The sequence below is a fragment of the Schistocerca serialis genome, chromosome 3, assembly GCF_023864345.2.
Source record: "Schistocerca serialis cubense isolate TAMUIC-IGC-003099 chromosome 3, iqSchSeri2.2, whole genome shotgun sequence".
NCBI lineage: Eukaryota > Metazoa > Arthropoda > Insecta > Orthoptera > Acrididae > Schistocerca > Schistocerca serialis.
In genome coordinates this window covers 984,418,270-984,431,877 of record NC_064640.1, presented here as the reverse complement: position 1 = coordinate 984,431,877, position 13,608 = coordinate 984,418,270, and the positions used below count along the sequence as shown (strand labels likewise).

General features: G+C 44.0%; 1 protein-coding gene across 1 annotated transcript in view; it reads left to right on the top strand.

Annotated features, from left to right (window-relative positions):
• Window positions 1–13,608, top strand: part of LOC126471349 (prostaglandin D2 receptor) — a 406,995-nt gene that overhangs the window by 265,082 nt on the left and 128,305 nt on the right. The window lies entirely within an intron of this gene.

The following is a 13,608-nucleotide window of genomic DNA, read 5'->3' as shown; positions in this document are numbered from 1 at the left end:
ATAGAAGCAGCGGAGATACTTACGTTTATTAACTTCGTGTTACCTACTACAATCACTTCAAGACCTCTTTCAAGTGAGATTTCATGGCTAGCTCTGGAGTTTGGATTTTTCTATAATCCAGTTATTAACTAATATCTACACATCTAAGTTGCGCTCTTCACCGTCGGAAGATAACGCTATATTCCCTTACCTTATGCATCTGTTCATTCCTCCTGAATTATTACTGTGAATCCTCCTGGTTGTTCCTGAAAGGTATCCACATACTTCAGTACGCCTTTTCTCTCAGTCTAGATGATGAACGTTGATTTTAATTCAAAAGATCAGATATTTCCTCAAACGTTAAATTTTAGCTATATCGACATCAATATTACTTTTAAAATCAAAGATAAACAAGTAGAGAACCGACGAAGGATCAGCAAAGAAAGGTAAATTACCAATCGTGATTAAAATAAATGATTACCTTTCTCGGCATTTCAGCTACCTGACTGAAAAAGAGTTGCTATTTCGCAGGGACGTATCTTTTGATTCCATGCCACGACCCGTAGAGGCTGTGATTACATCCTGTAAGTAGTTTACACAATACTGCAATGTCAAGATCAGATGTTATGTACGATTCTTCAAGCATAATCATTGTGTATTGTCTTGTAAGTTGTCTATGGTATAATGAGATTTCTCTTGATCAACCAATTTTGGTAAACATCGGTATAAAATAGAAAAATATAGTAACAAACTCCGTTCGTTCGAAGATTTTAATGGAACAAAAAAATGGATTCAAATGGCTCTGAGAACTATGGGACTTAACTGCTGAGGTCATCAGTCCCCTAGAACTACTTAAACCTAACTAACCTAAGGACATCACACACATCCATGCCCGAGGCAGGATTCGAACTTGCGACCGTAGCGGTCGCGCGGCTCCTGGCTGTAGCGCCTAGAACTGCTCGGCCACCCCGGCCGGCTTAATGGAACAATTATATTTTCAAATAATAAAGGAAGGACGATTAATTTGTAATTTTCCGTTGACGAGGAGTTCATTATGCACAAGACAAAAGCTCAGATAGCTAGTTGTTGATCTGAACCCAGGTCATCCCAAATACAAGTCCAGTACCTTAACCGCAGCGCCATTACTTACAATGAGATAGTTACAGAACTCTTACTGAGAACGTTTCCGAAAATTGTTCGAATTTATAGTGATCTCTCCAAATGAGATAAATGCACTGCCCGACATGGGCTAAGTAACAACGAACACTTGCTAAGAAAAAACTGCCAATTGCTGCAGAACAACCGACAAATACTACGGAACACCCGAAGAATAATAGTAAAATATATGTAGAAGGCGAGAAGTGTTTACTGCAGCGAAGCCTGCGCGAACGCTTAGTACGCATTCGACAGTTCATGCAGTACGGTGTTTGACGAAGGTGGTTGTGGAACCGATTAGTGCAACATACCGTGTGGCACGGCAGCATGTCTGAAAGACAGCATTTAAATGTTTACGGTCGTGCGCGAGCAGTCGGACGACTCGAAACCGGTCAAGTATCACTACTGTGTCCACATTAATAAGTCTGTCGAAAAGTGCTATTTCGTGATTAGAAAGGCCGCTGAAGGTGGAAATGCTATGCGAAAACATGCAGGTGCTCGTACCGTAGGCGGACCACCACACCGCAAGAGCATCGGTACGTAGCCCTATTGGCAATGCAGGCCTTGTATCCGCTACCGGTACACATGTCTCTACCAGAACCATTTCGCGGCGATTAAATCAGGCTGATTTGCATGCTCGGAAGCCTGTTAAAGGCATCCCACTTCAACTGCGTCATCCTCGAGAAAGAGTTCGTTGGTGTAGGAAGCATGTTGGTGGAGTCAGCAACAGTGGTCCAAAGAGATGTTCTCCGACGAATTCTGCTTCACTGTGGCAAGTGATTCTGGCCATTAGTTCGTGTGGAGAGAGAGAGAGAGAGAGAGAGAGAGAGAGAGAGAGAGAGAGAGAGAGAGAGAGAGAGAGCGAGCGCGCGCGGGGAACACCTTACACACCACAGAATGTTCATGAAGGAGATCGGTATGGCCTGTGTATTATGGCGTGGGCAGGCATTATGAACAATGGCCGACACGGGTGCGTATCTTTGCTAAAAAAAAAAAAAAAAATGTTCAAATGGCTCTGAGCACTATGGGACTTAACATCTATGGTCATCAGTCCCCTAGAACTTAGAAATACTTAAATCTAACTAACCTAAGGACAACACACAACACCCAGTCATCACGAGGCAGAGAAAATCCCTGACCCCGCCGGGAATCGAACCCGGGACCCCGTGCTCGGGAAGCGAGAACGCTACCGCGAGACCACGAGCTGCGGACACGTAGCTTTGCGCGAGTACCGTTACAACACAGGGAGATTACTGTGGATCATGTCTGTCTGTTTAGATCCCGACTTTCTGTACCCACCACTGAGGTGTCGGACACACTACAAACTGAACATATTGAATCTATGGAATGACCTAACTACTCCCCGGACCTAAACCCTATAGAGTATGTCTGGGATGCTCTTCGCAGACACGCTTCTCAATAAACACCCACTTCCTAACCGTGAAAGATGTGAAAACCGTCTTGAGAGAGGAGAGGGACAATATCCCCCCAAGGGCTCCTCAGCAGTTTGGTAGCCAGTTTGAGTAACACGTGCAAAATGTGCATTAGTGCCGTAGGAGGGCATATTACTTACTGAGAGTCTGACATCGACCTTTATGATCGGAGTCTCACCTGTATCGAACATGACCGTTATTTATATCTGTTATCCTACTTTCCCACGTCGTGAAATCTGTACCATTTTTCGATACAAATATACCATTCCACGTCTATTACGAATGTACTGTGTTTCATGCCGTCCAATACTGCGTGTGATTACTCCTGTCTAACAATATCTCTGTTCCTTAGCAATTGTCATGCATTGAAATAGTGGTCCAACATATCCCCCCAGTGCATTCTGTTCGTTAATCGTGTATTGCTTCAGAGAAATAGTGTCTCACAGATTCGCTCGACTAACAAACTGCGTGATATTGCGAAACTCTCCGACAGATTAAAAGTGCGTGCCCGGCCGCCAAGCAGTTTTAATCTGTCAGAAAGTTTCATTACTGGGCATACTCCACTACGGAGCGACATATTAATTCTGGGACCAAACACTAGACTGGATGTTGACACGAGCGATTACAGTTCGTCTATGAGTACAATAAATAGTTCTCTGGTATGATGGTCGTTTCGTGTTTTCAAGCGATGTTACCAAGTCCCGACGTCTGTGTTTCTGATGAAGCGTGATAGTGATCACCACGAGAGGATCGATCTATGAAAAACTTTGAGTGTTCTCCAGTGGTGTTCAGATAGAAAAGATGTAATACACAAAGCGGTGAATATTACGTGAAATATATCACTGTACAGACTTGGCACAACTAAGAGAAATTCCATCCCATTGTACGTAGGAACTGTTACACGTGTCGTCCCACGCAAAGACCATTTCGCAATAAGAGCAGCGTATTGTCGGGAAAGGTAGTACATTTAAGTTGGTATATAAGTTCGTAGCGTTTCTCCATTAAGTTTAATAAACACAACAGAGACACGTGACAGAGACGTTAGTTATCAATAACATATTATTCTTCACTATTTACAACACCATGCCAACGCTGGGGTAACTTTTCGATTCCATGACTGGAGAAATAACGTGGTTGCGAGGCGAAGAACGCCTCGAGCTATGTTTGGAGCGCATTTTCAAAAAATGTTCAAATGTGTGTGAAATCTTGTAGGACTTAACTGCTAAAGTCATCAGTCCCTAAGCTTACACACTACTTAACCTAAATTATCCTAAGGACAAACACACACACACACACACACCCAAGCCCGAGGGAGGACTCGAACCTCCTCCGGGATCAGCCGCACAGTCCATGACTGCAGCGCATTTTCATCCGGAAAGGAAGTTCATTGAAGGTTGTTCAGCAGAGAGCGGAAAAGGTGAAAATCTGAGGGCGCAAGACCAGGTGAATAAGGTGTGTGCGAACTGACTTCCCAACCCATCTCCTGTACAGCGTTTTTGTCAGTCTAGCAGCATGCAGGCGTGCGTTATCGTGGAGTATTATCACCTCACGCGGTCTTCCTGGTCGTTGTTCTTGAGCTGCGTCTGCAAGGCGCCTCAGATGCTCACAGTAAATATCAGCAGTGGTGGTTACACTCGGGGAATCAATTCGTAGTACACCACACACACCGTCGCTGTTCCACCGGATGCATAACATTATCTTTTTTTTTTATTTTTGGATGGGCGCAGGTCGTTCAACGGGCAGTCGATGCTTTGTTTGGACTCATTTCTTACGTTAGCGCAAAGACATTATTTCTAGTCACCAGTAACGATACTGGCTAGGAATGGCCGGTGTTGTTCAAGCAAGCAGAGATGCACATGTGGCCACCCGCAGATTTTTGTGATTTTGCCTTAGAGCATTCGATACCCATACACCCAGTTTTCGAACTTTCCCATCTGCATGCAAATGTCGCACTATGTCGGAATGATCACAGTTCATCACATCTGCCAGTTCTCGCGTACACTGATGTGGATCATTGTGAATTAATGCGTTTAAACGGTCTCCATCAAACCTAGAAAGTATTCCTGAACGTGGAGAGTGATTCATGTCAAAACAATCTTCCTTAAAACTAGAAAATCATTTCCTTGCCTTACTCTGTCCAATGGCATTATCCTCACACACGGTGCAAATGTTTCTGGCTGCGTCCGGTGCTTTAACCACTCTATTGAACTCAGACAGAAGAACATGTCGGAAATGGTCCGATTTCCCCACTTAGGACTCCATTTTCTAGCGTCCACAGTTCGACTCTCTCCAAATGAGAAAATACCGATGTCAGAACTTGAATAGCAATAGTGAATTACAAATAAAAAAACGACAATCGGTAAATAAACCAGTAGCGACCGGAATACGGACATGCAAAACAAAAACGTTACGGACTTACGCACGAACTTAATAATCGTACAAAGTCGCCTCCAGCTGTAGTGAAATGGTGCCAACTATTTGACCAAAATGAGATTTTCACTCTGCAGCGGAGTGTGCGCTGATATGAAACTTCCTGGCAGATTAAAACTGTGTGCCCGACCGAGACTCGAACTCGGGACCTTTGCCTTTCACGGGCAAGTGCTCTACCATCTGAGCTTCCGAAGCATAACTCACGCCCGGTCCTCACAGCTTTACTTCTGCCAGTAGAGCACTTGCCCGTGAAAGGCAAAGGTCCCGAGTTCGAGTCTCGGTCGGGAACACAGTTTTAATCTGCCAGGAAGTTTTATTTGACCAAACCCACAGATGTGAGTGATGCCTATCTGGAAGGCCATCGACATCGACCACAGACAACAATGTCCAGACAATCGAGAAACTGATTCCCAACAATCGCAGAGTGACTATCGTAGACACTGTTCAGGAGAATCGCATCTCAATAGACAGTGCTCATTCCATCTTTTGAGATCGTCTGCATTATCGCAAATTGTGTTCACGCTGGGTTCCACGATCGTGTACCATGCGAATTCCACCTTTCCGTCAAGCTAAAAGGACATCTGTGGGAAAACAGTTTTTTCAATGAAGAGGACGTTCACACAGTAGTTCTCGAATTGCTGTGCACGAAGCGAGGTGGCGCAGTGGTTAGCACTCGCAATCGGGAGGACGACGGTTCAAACCATTTTGAATTAGCTTTTCCGTGATCTTCCTAAAACGCTTCAGGCAAATGCCGGGATGGTTCATTTGAAAGGACACGGCCGATTTCCTTCGCCATCCTTCCCTAATGCGAGCTTGTGCTTGTCTCTAATGACCCCGTTGTCGACGACGTTAAACGCTAATCTCCTCCTCCTCCTCCTCGAATTGCTCCATGATCAAGGAACAGACTTCTATCGTCTATGGACTGTACGATTGACAGAAAGTTCTGACCGTTGTTTGCAGAGACTACTGCAAAATGGTGTCATGTATCTGCCGCACTTTAAAATGTAGTGCAGTATTCAGCACAAGTTACTTGGCCTGTTGTAGAAATATGTAATTCACTTTTTGAAATCCGTTCGGCTGTCGCTTCGTCTCGTTGACTGGGTTCACACTGTCACGTACAGAGGCGCGTGTTCTACCGTCGGCCGCTTACGCGGCTAGAACCTCGAGCCTCTAACGAAGCAGCTGTCGGCGGCGTCGCAAAGTCCCGAGAACACCGCCCACCCCGCACCCCAATTTACGAAGCATTCACTGCAGCAGCAGACAACCAGATATAGCTGCCCTAAGCAAATCGGCAACGCTCGTCAATACCGTTCTCCTCCTATCAGAAAGTGAAAACAGTTCTGCGCGAATTGCTGAAATCATCAAGAGCTTTTTAGTTGATTGTCAATGCACTGAATGGGAGTGGTAGTTTGGACTCCGGTGATACGCGACGGGAGGTCTGCTAACGCAGCTAGCCAATTCACATAGCATTCACTGCAGTAGCAGAGTAGTTTTTCTTATTTAGAAACGTAAATGAAGAAGTTCTTACGAACTATATCGACAATAACCAGCTGTGCCACCAACGGAAATAGTAGACTACTATCGATAAAATGTTCTCGGTTTTCTTTCTACATCTAATTTGAATTAACCTCAAACTTTGGGCAATCCGGCTCATTCTTCACAAGCGAGAAACTAATTGTAAAATAAATAGACTATCTCGTTTCGTCTTTGATGCCCAAGTAATAAATGCCATCACGACGTCGTCATGATGTCAAGAAGATGGACTGAGTTAGAAGCGATATAACGCGATCACTTGCACAAAAAACACGCGAGTTCCGACGGTAAATCAAATGTCGACTTCTTTACCTCATAATGAAGTCGATTACTGGGCAAAAAGAAGAAAACATAGTCACTTCCTTGCTTTTGAAAAAGGTGACGACAGTATGCCTAGAAAGCTGGACAGTTTACTAAATTTCACACAGTAAGTAACACGAAAACCTTTTAGCCAAGAATTCCACCATGGCAAATTTTGCTGCTACCTGACTTCTCTGGTTGAAATCGTCACTGATAACGTTTTTCAACTAAAAATGAAGCGCCGTTGGTGCGATGTTAATACATCTTTATCAGTAAGGAAGGAATGTACAGAAACCTATTTATTTTCAAAACAGAATCACAAGCACGCCAATAGCATGTCCTGAAACTGTCTGCAGGTGAAACAAGAGTTTCTACAGGCCACAACAATTAGTGAAGCTAGTAAGGATGTACAGTGACGAAAAAGAATCCGCAACACCAAGAAAGGGCTGTGCGACATAAACGAAAGTTGGTAGCAGTGTTTCTACAGGTTGGTGGAAATAAAAGTGGCCCGGAGAACAGAGTTCCAGGGTGCAAAGAAACACAGCCAAGGAAAGGAAATACAGCCGATGCTGAAAGTGACCACCATTCATTTCTTGGCACTTTTGAGCCAATGTCAGCAAGTTGATCAAAGCGGAACGAAGCTGGACTGCTCGGATTGCTGCATTCTCGTCTGAAATGTTTTGCTACAGTTGTTGAAGACTATGAGGCTTGTTTATGATGAGCCTTAGACTTGAGGACTCCCCGCAAAAAATAATCGCACACTGAGAGGTCAGGTGATCTGGGTGGCCAGCTAACAACCTCTGCTAACAACTCCACTCACACAGACAGCCCGCATTCAGAGGTGTACAAATTCCCATTGCAGCCTGCTTGCCCCTAGCTCCTCTGCAACCATTCATGCAGGTCAGCTTGCCGCGACGTAAACACAAGAGTACGCATGTACTGAGGCATAGTGGGTAATGCGAGCGACTTGGGCTCCCGCAAGCCCGGGCTACCTGGGTTCCCGCAGGCCTGCCAAGCTTCACGGGACCCGCTCAGCTTGCTACGCCTGACAACAGGTTGCGCTGTCAAGTTACCGTGACTAGAGTAGCCAGGTAGTTAGCCCGCAGTACATTTATCGCAACGGTGGGAGCAGCACAATGAATAGGTCGGACTTTAGTGAGATTGAAAAAAAATTGACAACTGGCGAATACATGCTGGTAACGAAACAGAGCACAAGTGCCCCATAGGAAACGTTTTCGTGTGTTTATGAGGCCGCTTCAAATAAATCGGTAGGTGTGTCTCAATGCAAACTATGTAAAAAGCTCTTAAGTACTTATTTAGGAGCCTCGAGTATGTTACGACATGTGTGCAAATTTGACAAGCAGTTCCTTCACTCCGTAAATATCTTGAAAGAGGACAAAGATTTAGTGGCCGAAAAGGGCGTCGAAATGTGTGCTAAGGACCTGAGACCATTTAGCAGTATAGAGGGAGAAGGATTTCATGGTAACCCGCAAACGATGTCAAAATCTTTTGTAAGGTACTCTTTTCCATGCACTGTCCGAAATATTATGTAGACAGTAATGTTCCTCTTGATGGTCAAGTGTGCAAAATTTCTTCAAGATCGGAATAAAACTGTAGGTTGGTGTAGAGGTGTGTAAGTAAAGTACCCTCCGCCATGTACCATTCAGAATTTTAAGCAGACAGCGCCCTTCATCCTGCTTTGAACATCAAGTATGCCAAATTTCATCAAGATCGGAATAAAAACGTTCAATTTGTCGAATTCCGTTAGGTAAAGTAACCTCTGCTATGCATCCTACGAAATTTTAAGTAGACTGTGACCTTCCTCTTGGTTTCAATGTATAGTGTGCACAATTTCATCAAGATTGTATGCAATACAAACACACGGACACAATGAAAACACACTTTCAGTTTTTCTCAAATTTTCCAATTTTTCGGTCGATTTTCGAAAAATTTTATTTCATAAAAACCTTGTCCTGAGAATTACGAACACAGCAAAAAAAAAAAAAAAAATTTGCCGAATTGGCCCAGCCGTTCTCGAGTTTTACGCTTATCAACGCATTTGGCAATTCATTTTTATTTATATAGATAATAAGCCCGAAATATACGCGTAAAAGAAGAATGTACAAATAAAACCCAATATTTTTTGACCTGAAATTAATATATATATATATATATATATATATATATATATATATATATATATATATATAATGTTAGGGTTTGTCTTTTGGTGCTCAGGTAAAATAAAAACTTTCAATTAACGTTCATAGTACGACAATGAAACGCGCAGACTAAACGGCTGCGTAGCGCAGCTCGGCAGTAATATGGGCAGGCAAGCAAGTTTCCCGCAGCCTGCCCGGGTTGGGTTGTGCTTGGCTTGGCTGGGAGTGAAGCAGCCTGCCCGTTCTGTTGACAACGCGCGGCGGCCTGCCCGCCTGGCCACCGGGCAAGCATGGGCGGGTTAAAAGCGGAACATGTACACCTCTACCCGCATTACGGTCTGAACCGGTGTGGATCACGTGGCGGGCGTACATATGGTGTGCGCATTACAGCGTGTGGTTATATGCATAAATACACGTTCGATCGTATCCACTCGCCCGGGCCACTTCTATTTGCCCTACCATGTACGCCTAAAAGATCATGTCAATTCAAATTTCGCTCCAGTCGCATAAGAGTGGCGCAAGTAGCGCCACTATAAGGATGCAAATCCGGTTTGCCTTAAGTACATGCTGTCACAATCGTGAGGGATGATTACCTTTGAGATTGGACGTAGTGAGTTGATGTTAGCCAAGAGTGCGCGGTGGCCGAGGGGTTCTCGGCGCTTCAGTCTGGAACCGCGCGACCGCTACGGTCGCAGGTTCGAATCCTGCCTCGGGCATGGATGTGTGTGATGTCCTTAGGTTAGTTAGGTTTAACTAGTTCTAAGTTCTAGGGGACTGATGACCTCAGAGCCATTTAGTCAAGAATGCCTTTGAGGCGACAAAGGCACTCTTATCAACGCCTCAATGAGTTTAGAGCTCTTGTAACAGGGCTACGAGCAGCTGGATGTTCCTTCTTCGATACTGCAGAAAGACGTGGCAGAAACGTAGCCACTGTACATGACTGCTGGCAGCGGTGGCCACGAGAATGTACAGTCGCAAGAAGACCAGGCTCCGGATAGTCATATGGCACTACCGAGAGGGAAGACCATCGTGTTCGGTGCTCCTTACTGCATCTGCAGCAGCAATTTGACCAGCAGTCGACACCACAGTGACACAAAGAACTGTTACAAATCGGTCACTTCAAGCACAACTCCGTGCCAGACGCCCTGTAACGTGCATTCTACTGGCCCCAAAACACCGCCATTTGCGACTTCTGTGGTACCAAGAGAGAGCTCATTGGAGAACAGGGTGAAGATCTGTTGTCTTTTCTGATGAAAGCTGGTTCTGCCTCGGTGCCGGTGATGACCACGTGTTGGATTAGAAGGAATCCAGTTGAGGGCCTGCAACCAATTTGTCTGCGTGCTGGACAAAATGGTCCTACACCTGGGGTTGTGGTCTCGGATGTGATTTCGTATGACAGCGGGAGCATTCTCGTGGTTATCCCACCTACACTGACGGCAAAGCTGTACGTCAGTCTGGTGATTCGATCTGTTGTGCTGCTATTCGTGAACAGCATTCCAGGGGGTGTTTTCCAACAGGGTAACGCTCGCCCACATACCACTGATGTAACCCAACATGCTCTACAGAGTGTCGAATGTTGCCTTGCCCGATCACCAGATCTGTGCCCATTCGAGCAAACATGGGACATTATCGGACGCCAACGCCACCAATAACTGTCCCTGTATTGACCGACCAAGTGCAACAGGCATGCAACTCCAACCCAGAAACTGACGTCCGCCACCTGTAAAACACAATGCATGCACGTTTGTATGCTTGCATTCAGCATTCTGGCGGCAACATCGGTTATAATGTACCAGCATTTCACATTTACAATGACGCCGCACTTATATTAACCTGTGATCTTGCAATGTGAATCACTTAAATATGTTACCTAGACAAATGTATTCCCGAAATTTCATTGCTCTACATTAACTGTTTTTTGATGTTGTGTTTTTTCCCGTCAGTGTACTTCTATGATATCGGCTACTAGGCAGTTTCGATAGAAATCTAATGTTGTTGGTGCCAACTGAAAATTCATTATTAGAGTGAGAATAATCCATACAATTGCAGCTGGCGACATATTCGTAGATGGGGTGGGAAAAACAACAAGTGTTTCAAAGCAGGGATATTTGCAAATTAACTGAGTTTTCGTTATGTCTGCACAATTTTACTTGTATTGAAAATGGAAATTTGGGTCAGGTTCCAATAGCTTCAGTTTCAAAATGTATTTAACTTGTAACTGGTTTTTGATAATACGTCTGCTTTATTTGATTTAACTTACGGATTATTGGTGTGTAGCAAAGTAGCAATGTAACAGATAGATGACTAAAAAAAGTACTGAAAAGATTTTCTCGACTGCAACGATTCTGAATTTCAACACAATATTTGTTCCTAGATACATGACCATATTGTACCTTGAAACATGCTTCACTTCGGAAAAATCTCACTTTTCCATAGTAATTTTTGTTATTTCAAACAAGACGACAGCATATAAAAAGCGAATGCCTTCATTTAAAAACAGAATAGGAAAATATATTAAACTCCTATTACAGATCTGGGTAAAGGTACAAGTCTAAAAAAGTATTCCAAGGTAGAACACTCATCGTGTACTTCGGTGTGTCATTACGTCTGACTTAAAGAGAGGAGCAAACGTGTTTAGTGACCAGATGAATCCAGCACAAAATTATGCTCATGATAAACAGCGCGAGTTCATTGTCGATCGTTCTGCGAGGCACCGTTCGTGAGAAACTTGTACGGGGCTGTTTGCGCAAGTACTTCATACTGGGAGTGTTTTATCAAAACCTCCAGCGCAGTGTGCAATACGAGATGTAGTGGCAAAATGATGCGAAACGAGCAATATAGCGAATAAAAACCGCAACTATTCAAAAAGAGTTGGAAAACCAGAAAACATAGCTCCAGTGAAGGAAAGCCTGGAACAAAGTCCGTCGAAATCTCAACGACAATCTGTGCAAGTGGCAATTGAGAACTCGTCGTGTCCAAACGCCATCAAAAAGTATAAAATCCATGTTTGACCATCAAATATCGATAGGTTTCAGTCACAGACTATCGTCGTGGATTAAGATTAAAACAGTTTAAGCCACAACATCACATCTGTCATTACTCAAATAATGGTCACGTCTAATGTGTAGAGCATGTCTTGAATTCTAGTATACAACAGAGGACTTTTAGAAGCAAACGGACTAATAACAAGCGTAAGCAGAGCAGTACTCTGACATAAAATATTTTAACCGTAATCCGTGAAAATGGTCTGTGACTGAAACCGAGGAACATTTGGGTTTAAAATAAAAGTACCTGATGCTCAAACATTCATTTTATGTATTACTTGACGGCTGTAGATAGTCACCTTCCAAAAATGTTTAATACCATCAAAAAGGGCCTGCGTCTGCATCATTACAAATTTATTGTTGTGAATGAGTTAATAGCGTCCAGACGAACTATCGCGTGTTGAGTTCTGCTGCTCGTTTGTGAGCGAAGTGGAATGAGAACTTTTGGAACCTCGGTTCTTTCCTTCTTTCATATGAGGTTTGGTTGAGCCTATCACTGTCTATACACTGACAGAATATGCTACATTATGCATCAGAAAATCCCCGTATGTACTTTGAAGAGGCGTTGCATAATCTTAGAATTGGTGTTTGGTGCGCAATATTTGGTATTTGCATCGTAATAAGACTCTGCAGCAAACAGTTAGTGCTAACTGGTATATCCAGCAACCGTTTACTCCATATGAGGATCACGTCACACAAGATGAACGACTGTATGGATATTTTCAGTGAAACGGGGCAACAGTACACACTGCGTTGTCAGCCCTGTCACGGTTTCACAGATGTGAGGAGAGGACAATCGGATGATCATTAACAAGGATACATCCCGCATCCGTCTTATTGTAAATATTTTCCGAGCCACTCTTATTTTGTCCATCTGTGGCAGTAATGTAAGTATTTAATATACATAGGGTGGAGAAAAATATGGAAACAACAAAAAGCTCAATACACTACCATGCCTAATAAGGCGTATCAAACCAGTTGGCATTCAAACGAGCTTCCAGTCATCTCGGAATGTATGATTTTCAAGAGAATCTACTTTCTGCAAAATATTGACGAATTCAGATAATGGTGATGGAAGGGGATAGCAGTTATGCAAACTGCTCTCCAATGTAGACCACGAAAGCTCAGTGGTATTGAAATCTGGTAGCTGTGCTGGCCTGAGAAGTTGCGACAATTCATCATCGTGCACTTCTAAGAGACGATAAAAAATTTTCCTTTCGAAGGCCACACTAACCCCTTGCCTACATGTCGGTGCTTATATACCCGCACCAGAATCGCACTGCGTTGCATATACGCTGCAGCACCGTCCTCAAACGGAAACTTTAAAAACCAGTCCTGGACGTTGCGAGCTGTGTGTACGGGGAACCTGTCGTCTTGGAATACAGCATCACCACTGAGAAGGAAACTTGTATCACGGGATGGACCTGATCAGCTATAACGTAATCGTTGGCGGTTATGCTGTCCTGCTCAGAAACCATAGAGCACATGGAGTACCACCCCCCGACATATATAACTCTTGGGATGTAAACTCGAAGCCGGCCGGTGTGGCCGAGCGGTTCTAGGCGCTTGAGT